At 40.5% G+C, this 11,290-nt stretch overlaps 1 pseudogene; it reads right to left on the bottom strand.

Moving 5' to 3' along the window:
* Nucleotides 1-8,820: 8,820 nt before the first annotated feature.
* Nucleotides 8,821-9,374, bottom strand: LOC107515949 (annotated as a pseudogene).
* Between the last annotated feature and the right edge of the window lie 1,916 nt (nt 9,375-11,290).

Consider the following 11,290-nt stretch of genomic DNA (forward strand, 5'->3'; position numbering starts at 1 on the left):
AACTGACTGCACGAGTCTGTTCATTTTACACTTTTTCACTTCTAAAGCTGTCCTCTGTTTATTATGACCTACTCACTTTCCATATAAACTTAGGAGGTGGGCTTACACGCCACGGGAAGTTCAAAATAACTTTCAGTTCAGTGTGTTTCTAATGTCTTCTCTATGCCCAGTGCTTTGCTATATAGTTAAGAAAATAAATGATGGTTAAGATTTGCTTTCTGCCCTTCCAGGAGTTTTCAGTCAAGTACATCAAAAATGGTTTTTAATGTTCATTCCTCAGTAAAAACAAAAAATTGTGTATGAATCCTCTGTGTGTGTGTGTATTAATAACTAAATTTTATGTATGTGCATTTAAAAGTAACATTTATTGACTGCTCATGATATGCTATGCACTGTTCAAAGTGCTCTAAATATATTCATACTTCATTATAAAACAGGCACAAACATTGAGATCTTAGAAGAATGAAATATGTATCAATAATATTTTAAATAATTTATCTATTAATAATTCAAAAATTATTTTTGTATCTGCTAACAAGATATTATAACTAAAATGGTCTGGAAGCTAGAGTTTTAAGTGTCATATTAATCATAGTGGCCTCAAACTATCTGTAACTACTCTTTTAAGGCCCAGTGTATGCCTATAAAGTTCATCATTAAGGCCAGGGGATGGAAAACCATATTTCATTTTTTTATATTAATCCTGACTTAAATTTAATTTTTTAATTAAAATTATTGGAGTAATATTGGTTAATAAAATCAAATAGGTTTCAAGTATACAATTCAATAATGTCATATGTATATTGCATTGTGTGTTCACCGCCTAAAATTAAGTTTCCTTCCATCATCAAATGTTTGACCCCCTTTACCCCTATCCACCTCCCCTATATATCATTTTTATCCAGCTTCGAGTCAGCTGTGATTATGTTATGATGGGTTTTACTTTGTAACGTGGCTGATGAAGGGCTCATGCTACATATGGGAGAAATGCAAATTCAGATACGTAGAGGAAGTAGAGAGAAAGGGCATTTAGCTCTGCTGAGAGAAGGGTTGGGGGTGAGGGAAGGCTTTCTTTGTGAAGTTATGTTGTTAGCCAGATGAAGAAAAAGAGAGCATTCTAGGAAGAGGAAACAGCCTGGAACAGCATGAACCAAGATCCAGAGGCAGTGGGTGGTTTTGGAGAACTATTTGTTCTGTGTTGCAGAGTGTGAAGATGGTCTTAAGAGATTTTTTTTAAGTGAGAGCATGGATGTTGAGTTGTTCTGAGCTTGCTCGAAAAAACCTTGAGAAAACAAACTGAACTGAGATAAGAGGCCCTGGCCCACAAGAACACTTGTTCTCTGTGTGGGAGAGCATCTGAGGGGGTTGCAAAGAGCCCAAGTCCCTGGTGCTCATGGGCCCCATCCCACCCTACTACTAGCTAGGATTCTCTGAGTACATGGATACATGAGCAATGCTCAGCGTCCAGGGAAACTTTGCAGATTCGAATGGCTGAGTGGTGACCAGCCAACTATTTCCAAAGAGACCCCCTAATAATAATATCCTTGACAGGGAGCTGAATCCAGGAATGTAAATCTGCTCAAGGCACTGATCAACTTAGGGGTCTATTTTGAAGATTCCAGTCTTCTGAAACCAGTAGAAGATGAGGAGCCAACAGATCATGGTGGAAAAGATAAAAGGAGATTTCCATTCAAATCTGCTTCTCTGACACAAGAACAGATGGGCTGATCTTGAAGAAAAAAGAAAAGGGATCAAGGAGCTGAGGTCAGGAAACACATGCACCAAAAAGAAACTCAAGGTTCACGGCACCATGTTGGAAACCTCCAATGCCTGCACGGTGCAGAGATAGTGGCGGTTTTCCCAGTTCTATGACTCCCTGAAGATCTGGCAGAGCTATGAAGACCAAGATGCAGGTCCCCTCCTGAGCAAGGACCCATCTGCCTGCCTCACCGAGCACCAAGACAGATTGAGGAACTGCATTCTACAAAGTGACAGGACCCTGACTCTGTCCTTGAACAACTTCAAGGCTCTTGGTCCCCAGTGTTTGTTGTTTTGGTACTACTCTGCCTGTTATAAAAATGCTGGTACACTATTACTGTTTTCTTATACACAACAAAAGTGAAACTCAATTGACTTTTTTTATGTGGAACTAAAACATTGGAGTTTAATGACAGAGAGAGAAATAACAGAAATGATTAGAGATTCTTTTCTAGAGGCCCTTGGGTTCACGAAACACAGATTTTATTGTCTTTGCTGCTTGGTAGCTAATGCTGAAACAGAATCTTCCAAACTGGATGCCTTTGACCAAGTTTTCTAGACCAGAGGCTGGCAAACTACAGCCCCCAGACCAATTCTGGCCCACCATCCTTTCCTGAATAACTTGAGAACTAAGAATAGTTTTCGCATTTTTAAAGAGCTAAAAAACAATCAAAAGACCTACAGTCAACAATAATGCACTGTACACTTGAAATTTTTTAAGAGGACAGATTTCATGATGTGTTATTATCACAATAACTAAAATACATATATGTATTTCATGACACATGAAAATCACATGAACACTTAAATTGGAATTCAGGCTTATGGCTGTGGAGGTACCATGGAAGCACAGACGAGGGACCCTGTAGGGCAACAGGAAATGAGAGCTGTGGAAAACACAGGCAAAGGGAAGACCTGTGCAGTAGCAGCCCATCTGGCCCCGTGCCACGCTGGGCCACGACAGCAACCGTGACCACCCACATCTTACTCGACCAGTTAAGCATCATTTAGGATTCATTTCTTTCTTAAACTTCTTTGCTTGGTTTGACTTACCTTCCTTTCCACTCACATGCTTAGACACACATCTACCCCCAGATTAGGAAGTAATTCCGACGTCATGATGCCATTTAAGACCAAAAGCAGCAGCCCCAATAGCCAGGCAGGTATTCCGGAATGGTGTAGTGGGAGTAAGGAATTCTTGGGCTCCCAGAGAGCAGCGAAAGTGCTCAGATACCATCTGTGATCACAAGGGAAATATAACTGGTCCATGGAACAGGCAACCTCACACCCACATGCTAGGGGGTTGTCTTTTTAACTGTTTCTGGTATCTGGGGTTCTCTCTAAAGGTTGCAAGAAGGAAGTCCCTCCAATAATGAGAGCCTCTGAGGCCTTGAACTGGGATCACTAGTTGTGATGCCCACTGGAAACAAGATGCCTGGTGAGGACCAGGAAGTTCTGAGAAGAGTAGGACAAAGATATTCATCTTAGTCTACTCTGTATACAAAATAACCAAATACCACAGAATACAGAACACCTTCCTGGGCCTGGTGAAATATTTAAAAAATTAGAAGACACAATAATGCCCCTCAATAAGTCCCATTTATTCTAGATTATTGATTACATGTCTGAAAAATAGGAATACTTACCAATTTTCATGTTATCGAAGGCGATATAATTTGATGAAATTCGAGTAGAGTAAATGCAAGGGCAAATCAAATACAGGAGCTAATTCAGGAAGACTTTCTGGAGGAAATGAGTTCTGGTTTCGAACTGCTTTCTGATGGATGAGGAGGCAAAGATGTGTATATATGAAATTTATGATTAGAGGTTTAAGTTACATCTCTGTGGAGAGAAAAAGAAGAACACAAGTGAAGAATCTTCAAACCAAAGATATCCCTATCCCTTTTCATCTTGTTTGAGATGATGAAAGATTCACCATAATTGATCATCATGTTGGTGTAACAGAATGTTCTAGTTTAACAAAACTCCAAATTCTTTATACATCAAATAAGTACAATATTATGCTTATTAAAAATCCTGGGATAATTTTATATTTACCCCAAGACATAGCGTGGATATCCTGGAAGTTATTTTTTAAATAAATTCCTCAGAGGACAGGAAGTTCCTACAACATGTAGGACTGGGCTAATGGGAATGGGTCCTCTGACACTACAAATATATAAATGTGGGTAAACCATAGCGCTCTGTCTCTCTCTCTCTCTCTCTCACTCTCTGTGTGTGTGTACACACACACACACACACACACACACACACGTATGTGTATGCATATGTACATATAGATGCGTATACACACCAAAGTCAAAAAAAGGGAAGGGAAACTCTTATGTTTCAGTACCAAAGGGAGAACTCAGCCAGAGAGAGCTGTCACATAAGCCTGATGTGGTAGTCATGGAGTGGGTGGAGGCTGGGCCAGGGTGCAAGTTTGAACTAAGACTTGTGTAAAGCTGCCCAAAAGGGACTCAAAAACTCTTCCCACTAGTCCAGAAAAACCGAAAGCAAGATTGCTGTGTCTCAGGGCTCGAGATGGGGCCGGGGGGTGGTGAGGGAGCCTCTCCTGTAAGAAATTACCAACCCAAGTCTAATGCTGTGTGGGTCTAAATGTTCACTACCTGCCCCATGATATGATAATTGTAGGCCAAGAAATTAATGTAAAAGATCATCCAGGCTTTGTTCAACCCTAGAGCCTCAGAAAAAGGAAATGCAAAAAGGCTTTACTTCTGGAACATTCTCACTGAAAATAAAACAGTCCTAGCTAAAGATGAGGACATAATAAAAACTTAGAAACCACAAGAAGAAATAAACCACCTGAAGAAGGCTAAGTAGACACAGATAATAGGAGAATCAGCATGCCAAGAATTAAAAATAATGGAATAATCAGAAACACTCTATAAAACAAGCAAGTTTAAAGTTACTAAAGAAATAACAGAATAGACCTTGTCATGAAAAAATAGAACATTTTTAGAAAAGGATAGACAGATTTAGAAAAGAGCCAAATAGAACATGTAGAAATAAACAATCACTAAAATTCCTGATTTCACCTTTGTGCATGCCTTGCTCCAGGTAAGTTTAATTTCAATCCTGTCTCTTAACCTAAATTTCAAGCAGACTCTACATCTCTCCTTTCTCCTGTTGATATGAGAGTTCACAGAAGGTAAAAGGTATATTCAGGATAGGGTCTAGCACACAACTATTAACTAGGAAGGAGAAGATACTAGCGTGCCTTCAAATTATGGGTGCACTTGGGGAAAGAAGTAGAACATGTGACTCCCCATGAGACACCAGTAGCATTTCAGATTCTTCCTGCCAAGCATCACGAACTACTCTCACTGAAGTCCCTGCTATTCATGAAGGAGCTCAAAGGGGATGGGGAATTTTCTCTGGGAAATACGATTTCCTGTGTTTCCTAGGGCTTTCCAGTGTCCCTGTGACCATCGATGCTTCAGCTATTAGATGATGGGAAGCCTCGTGACGTGCCATTTCTGTTCTCTCAAGGAAGGGCTCATCCCTCTTTTCTTTCATTCTGATCTACTGTTTTATCTTAATATAGAATACAGTAATTATTCTCAGTTTATTCTTTTTTTAAATACTATTTTTTTTTTATTCTAGACCCTGTGCTTTTCCATGTAAATCTTAGAACAAGCTTGTCTATATCTACAAAATACCCTGCTGAGATTTTGATAGAAATTACATTAAACCTAAAGATGAATTTGGGAAAAATTGACATCTTTACTGTGTTAAGTCTTCCAATCAATGACCCATAGTACATCTCTCCATTTAGTTACATTTTCTTTGATTTATTTTATCAGCATTTTATAATTTTCAGCATATAGATCTTGTGCATGTCTTAAGTTTACACTTAAGTATTTTGTAAAGTTTACACTTAAATATTTCATTTTCTTTGAAACAATTATAAATGGTATGGCATTTTAAATGACAGTTTCTGTTTGTTGTTAGCATATAGAAATTTGATTAATTTTTGTATGTTGACATTGTATCCTGTGACTTTGCAGAACTCACATGACAGTTATAGGAATTTTTATTTTATTTTTATTTTTTGTAGATTCTTTGGGATTTTTCTCTAGAAACAATCATTTCATCTCAAAATAGGGACAGTTTTATTTCTTCCTTTCCATTCCACATGCTTTTCATTTTATAGAACTTCTAGTACTATGATGAGTAAGAGCGGTGAAAGCGTACATCCTTCCCTTGCTCTCAGTCTTAGAAAGCATTCAGTCTTTCACCAACTATGCTGTTAGCTTTAGGGTTTTGTAGATGCTCTTTATCAAATTGAGATAGTTCCTCTCTATTCCTAACTTGTTGAAAGTTTTCATCATAAATGAGTGCTGAATTTTGTCAAATGCTTTTTCTCACTAATTAATAAGATTATATAATTTTAATTCTTTAGCCCATTGATATGGTGAACTTTTTAAAAATTTATTTATTTAAATTAGTTTCAAGTATACAGTACATTGGTTAGACATCTATATAGTTCATAAAACAATCCCCTCCCCAATTGGATATGAACTTTTTAAAATATCTAAACTCTACGGACCACTCAATATATGGTAGACTTTTGAATATTAAATCAGACTATCTATCTGGAGTAAATTCTACTTGGTCATAGTCTGTTTATCATTGCTTTATATTGATGGATTTGGTTTGCTAATATTTTACTGAGGATCTTGCACCTAAGTTTATGAGAGATATTGTTTTTTATAATTTTCTTTTTAAAAATATTGTCTTTATCTGGTTTTGGTATCAAGATAATATGGCCTCATAAAATGAATTGGGAAGTGTTCCTTTCTCTGTTTTCTGGAAGAGGGTGTATACAATTCATTCTCCTTTAAGTATTTGAAAGAATTCTCCAGTGAAACCATGTGAACCTGAAGCTTTCTCTTTGGAAAGAGAACCTGTTTTTTCTTGATCTCAACCTCTACATCCACTGGAATAACAAAGGCTTAAAGACTCTGGCCAAGTTGTAGTATCTAGAATTGCCTAGAAGTCCTCAGAAATCATCAAGTCCTACATCCCTCACCACATGTGAGAAACTGAGGCCTGAGGGTGATAGAAATGACTTACCCAAATTCACAATGCTACTTAACAGCAGAAATGGAAAGAGCCTGTGAGTTCAGGATGCTCAGTCTACCTTTCATTGATGCTGAAGCAAAGAAAATAGTAATGGCTCAAAAAGTGAAGACTTTCAACTTTTCAAACACCCTCACATTCATTGCCCATTTGCTCTCTCATATGAGGAAATAAAATGCTTTCCTGTGTAAGCCACCAATAAGAAGATCCCCCAAGTCTCTTCTAGCCCAAAGTTAGAACTATAAAGGGCAGAGGGCAAGAGCAGAGCTAGCAATCCAGGATGAAAGGGGCAGAGAGGCAAAGCTTTGGCAATCAAAATCTCCCAAGAAAGAAGCAACCACAGAACTGATCAGCCTGGGAAACAGCTCCCTCTGTTGGTCTGATGAGCATTTGGATGAGCAACTGGGCCAGAGAGGAAGAAAGAAGGTGGGCACCTCGCCCGATGGAGTCAGCAAACAGTATGAAATTAGTGAGGTCTTCTGGCTCACACAGCCTTTATTTTCCTTGCGGTACCAACCGGAGGTCACTTTCTAAACTGCAGGTAAGAAGGCGAAAGAAAGAAGTGGATGGATTACCCTTTGTGCTGACATAATGCAACGCTCCCACAGCTAGATCCCCATCACTGCTTATACCTTTAGTAGAACCTTCTATAATGGCAGTATTATACATCTGACTATTCAACAAGACAATCACCAGTAATATATGGGTATGGAGCACTGGAAGTTTGAATAGTGCAACTAAGGAACTAAATTTTTCTTTTTATTTAATTTTGAGTAATTTAAATTTAAATGGCCATATGCAACTAGTGGCTACTGTATTGGACAACACAGAACTAAAGGAACCCATGAAAGTGGTAAATGCATTCATGAAAATCAGAAGCATAATCTATAACAGAGGAAGGAAGCACTAAGACATATTTCAAGTCACTTAAAACTGAGCTAAAAACCCCACTTCTCAAATTTGCACCAATATGACACTATGCTCTGGTTTCCTTTTATTTGGGCTATAAGCATGCTGGTTTGAAATTTTTTAATTTCTGGCATTACAAAAGAAGGAGCAAATGGAAGTTATTAAGGAATCCAAATAGAAGTTACTAACCAGGTATCAAGTTAGTTCAGAGAAAGAACATTGCAGGGACTTGGTTTGTTTTGTTCATTGCTATATCTTCAATGCCCAGAATATCTCCTGGCAAGGAAGATTCTCAGTAAAACTTTGTCGAGTGAAGGGAAGGATGGATGGACTGTCAAGAGAATTGGTCTTATTAAAAAGAAAAATTTACGAAGCAAAATCTATAGGCTCAGCGGGAGAACTACTAGAGGGCGCTCCAGCACAGTAGCTTACAGGCTGCGGACCGTCGCGAGTAAATCACTCCCCATCCATGGGAAAATCTTTAGGTTCTCCTACCACTTCCCACGTTCTGGAGTGGCTTTAGAGAGTAAACCATAGCCACCCCTCCCATGTTTTTCTTTCCTTTCTGTTTGTCGTATGTTTTCTTATGCATATAAGCCAATCCTCTGACCCAGAGGTTAGGATTGCAGACTATCTACAGTCAGTACAAGGTCCCCTGCACCCTCGAACATTTAATAAATGTCACATTTTATGCCTTCAATAAAGGAAATGAAGAATCATAGGCAGAAGCCCAGGCCTGGAATCAGGAAGCCAGCTTCTAGACAGTTCTTTATATTCACTGTAAGCACACCATGATCCCAAACATTGTGCTATGAGTTTTACACAGGTAAATAGTGTTAACTCCATTTTACAGGTGATAAAATTGAATTTCAGAGCGATTGGCAAGTGTCGCATAGATCATGATGGATTTTTTTTTTTCCCCAAAAGCTTTATTGTTTCATTGGTCCATGGCATGAGAGAAGGCTCTGAGTTGGTTAGAAGGCAGCCTGGTGGTTGCAGGGAGAAGCTCAGGTTGAAGGCCAACCCCAGTGGGGTGCAGAGGGCCCCTCAAAGGCCTCTGGGCTGCAAAGGCTCCCAGTCCTGCTCGAGGGTAAGCCTTCTGAAGAGATATTCACCCAGCCTAGCCTGAGGGCTGGCCAGCCTACAGAGGTTAGTCAAGTGGTCACTCATCTCCTTGATGAGTTTCACCTCCTCATCTAGGATGCAGCTTTCCAGGAAGTCACAGAGATGAGGGTCTGTGTAGGCAGAACCCAGGGCATGCAGATCCAAATGGGTCTGGTTGAGGTTCTTCTCCATGACCCAAAAGGCTTCCATGGTGTCTTGAGTTTTACCACACTCATCTTGGGAAGGCTTCTGCAAGTCCTGGAAGAGGGCGAGGCCATTACACTCGTTTTGCATCTTCAAGAAATGCTTAGTGCCCTTGCACTTCTTCTCCACCAACTTTCAGAGGAAACAGCCCACACCCTTGAGAACCACATTGTTTCAGTGGAGGTAGGAGCCCAGAGAGAGTTAGGTGTAGGAGGCCAGCAGATGCAGGTTGGCAAGCAGTTGACTGCAGCCTCCACCTCGGTGAAATAATTCTGACGGACTTAGGAGCTCATGGTTGCTGGGCAATAAGGAGTTAAGTTCAAAAAACGGTGTTGGCTGGTCTCTGAAGCTGAAGATGGCTGAGACAGGTTTGAAGGTTGCCACTGGAAAAGAGGTTGGAGGGTGGTCAGATGCCAGAAGTAAGAGTGTCCTTGGGTCTGCTCTGTCCAAACACTGTTGAAGTAAGAGACAAATCCAGTGGACTGTCAAAAGCATTGCTGATCGTAAGTGATTCTGAACCCGGGACGTTTTGTCTACAAACTCACAGAATTAACACTATTACCATTAGCTTTGAATTCAAATACGTCACTCTTGAAAGCATTGCTTTCTGTGAGATCCAGCGAGGCTAGAAGACTGAATATTGGGGTTCAATTGGAGTCGAGGGAGGGATAACAAAGGCAATCACGTTGGAGCCCTTCCTGGGGGCTAAGGGAATGGTACTATCACTACCCAGAAGAGCAGGGTGGACCTATCCTAGGCAAAAGTCTTCAAGGTTCCTATCTGCTATGAACTGACTGTGTCTACCCCAAAATTCGCATGTATTGGTAACCCCCAACAGGATGGTAATTGGAGGTTGGACCTTTGGAAGGTAATTAGGTTAAAATGAGGTCGTGAGGGTGGGGCCCCCATGATAAGATTGGTGTCCTAATAAGAAAAGAGACCAGAGCCCTGTCTTTCCACCATGTGAAGACAGAGCGAGAAGGTAACCCTCTGCAACCCAGTAGGATGGTCCTCGCCAGGAACCAAATCTGCTAGTACCTTAATCTTGGACTTCCTTGCTGACAGAACTGAGAAATTAACATCTGTACAAGCCACCCAGTCTGTGGGATTTTGGTATAGCAGCTTAAGCAGACTAAGACACTATTCTTGCCTCCACTGTATTCTTTCCTCTTCTTTTGGATGTCTTTCCTCCTCTCCTCACATTAAAACCTGCTCTCAGATAAAGATCCCGCCTATTTCATAAGCTCTTCAGCTAAGGTGAAGCACTATGAAGTTTGGGAATAACTGGAGTGAAGTATATGGACTTTGGACTAAGAACTTTACAAAAATATTTAAATTTGGGCTTTGAGTATGGACAGGCTATTCCCCTATCCCCACTTCTCATTTTCCTCATGTGTGAAATGCAGATAATAATACTTGTCTTGTAAAGTTGTGGTGTGACCTAAGTGACTGTGTCAGTCAAACCTCTTGTACCCATTGCAAGCATAGAGTAGGGATTCAGGAAGTGTTTATTTTCTTTCTTCCTTACTTGTGGAATCATGAATGTCAAGGAGTTTACAGTTAGCAAAACCTTTTAGCTCGAAGAAAAAAGCTAAAATGGGAGGATTTCAGGCATCAACCTGTCAGTGGAAGAAGTACTTACAGGTGGGGAAGAACATTTTGGGACTGAAGACATGGACCCTTTACCTCATGCATAAAGAAATTGTGGACACAGGTCATGGCCCTCACCCCAAAACAAGAAGAGTGTGTTATAAGGCCCAGCACATACCTGTGCATGTGCAGATCTGCTCAGGATCAGGATTTGCTCCAGACCACTTCATACACACCCCTCCTGATTTTTCCTCTACTCCATTGTGCTGAAATCTGTTGCCCACTCTCCACCACTTCCCGCTGTCCACTGTGCCCCAAAATGTGGCCTATTGAGCAGCATCAATGAGCTGCCTTGTCCTTTGTCCTTTAGATGGATTAAGCCACCAGGGAGCCATGTAGGAGAGCAGACATCAAGAAGCCAGGAAGGAGTGAGTTTCTACTCCCAGCTTCCTCCCTGTGCGGGCCAGGACTGGAGGTGATGGCTCTGTGTGGTACCTCTCCACACAGCCTTCTCCTTCATAGTAGTCCATACAACATTATTTCTAATCAAGTCTCTCCCCCCGCCCTTGATTCCAGTGACCACCCTTTCCCCTTGTTCCTTCAGGCCCAGTCTCCACCT

The sequence above is a fragment of the Rousettus aegyptiacus genome, unplaced genomic scaffold, assembly GCF_014176215.1.
Source record: "Rousettus aegyptiacus isolate mRouAeg1 unplaced genomic scaffold, mRouAeg1.p scaffold_m13_p_11, whole genome shotgun sequence".
NCBI lineage: Eukaryota > Metazoa > Chordata > Mammalia > Chiroptera > Pteropodidae > Rousettus > Rousettus aegyptiacus.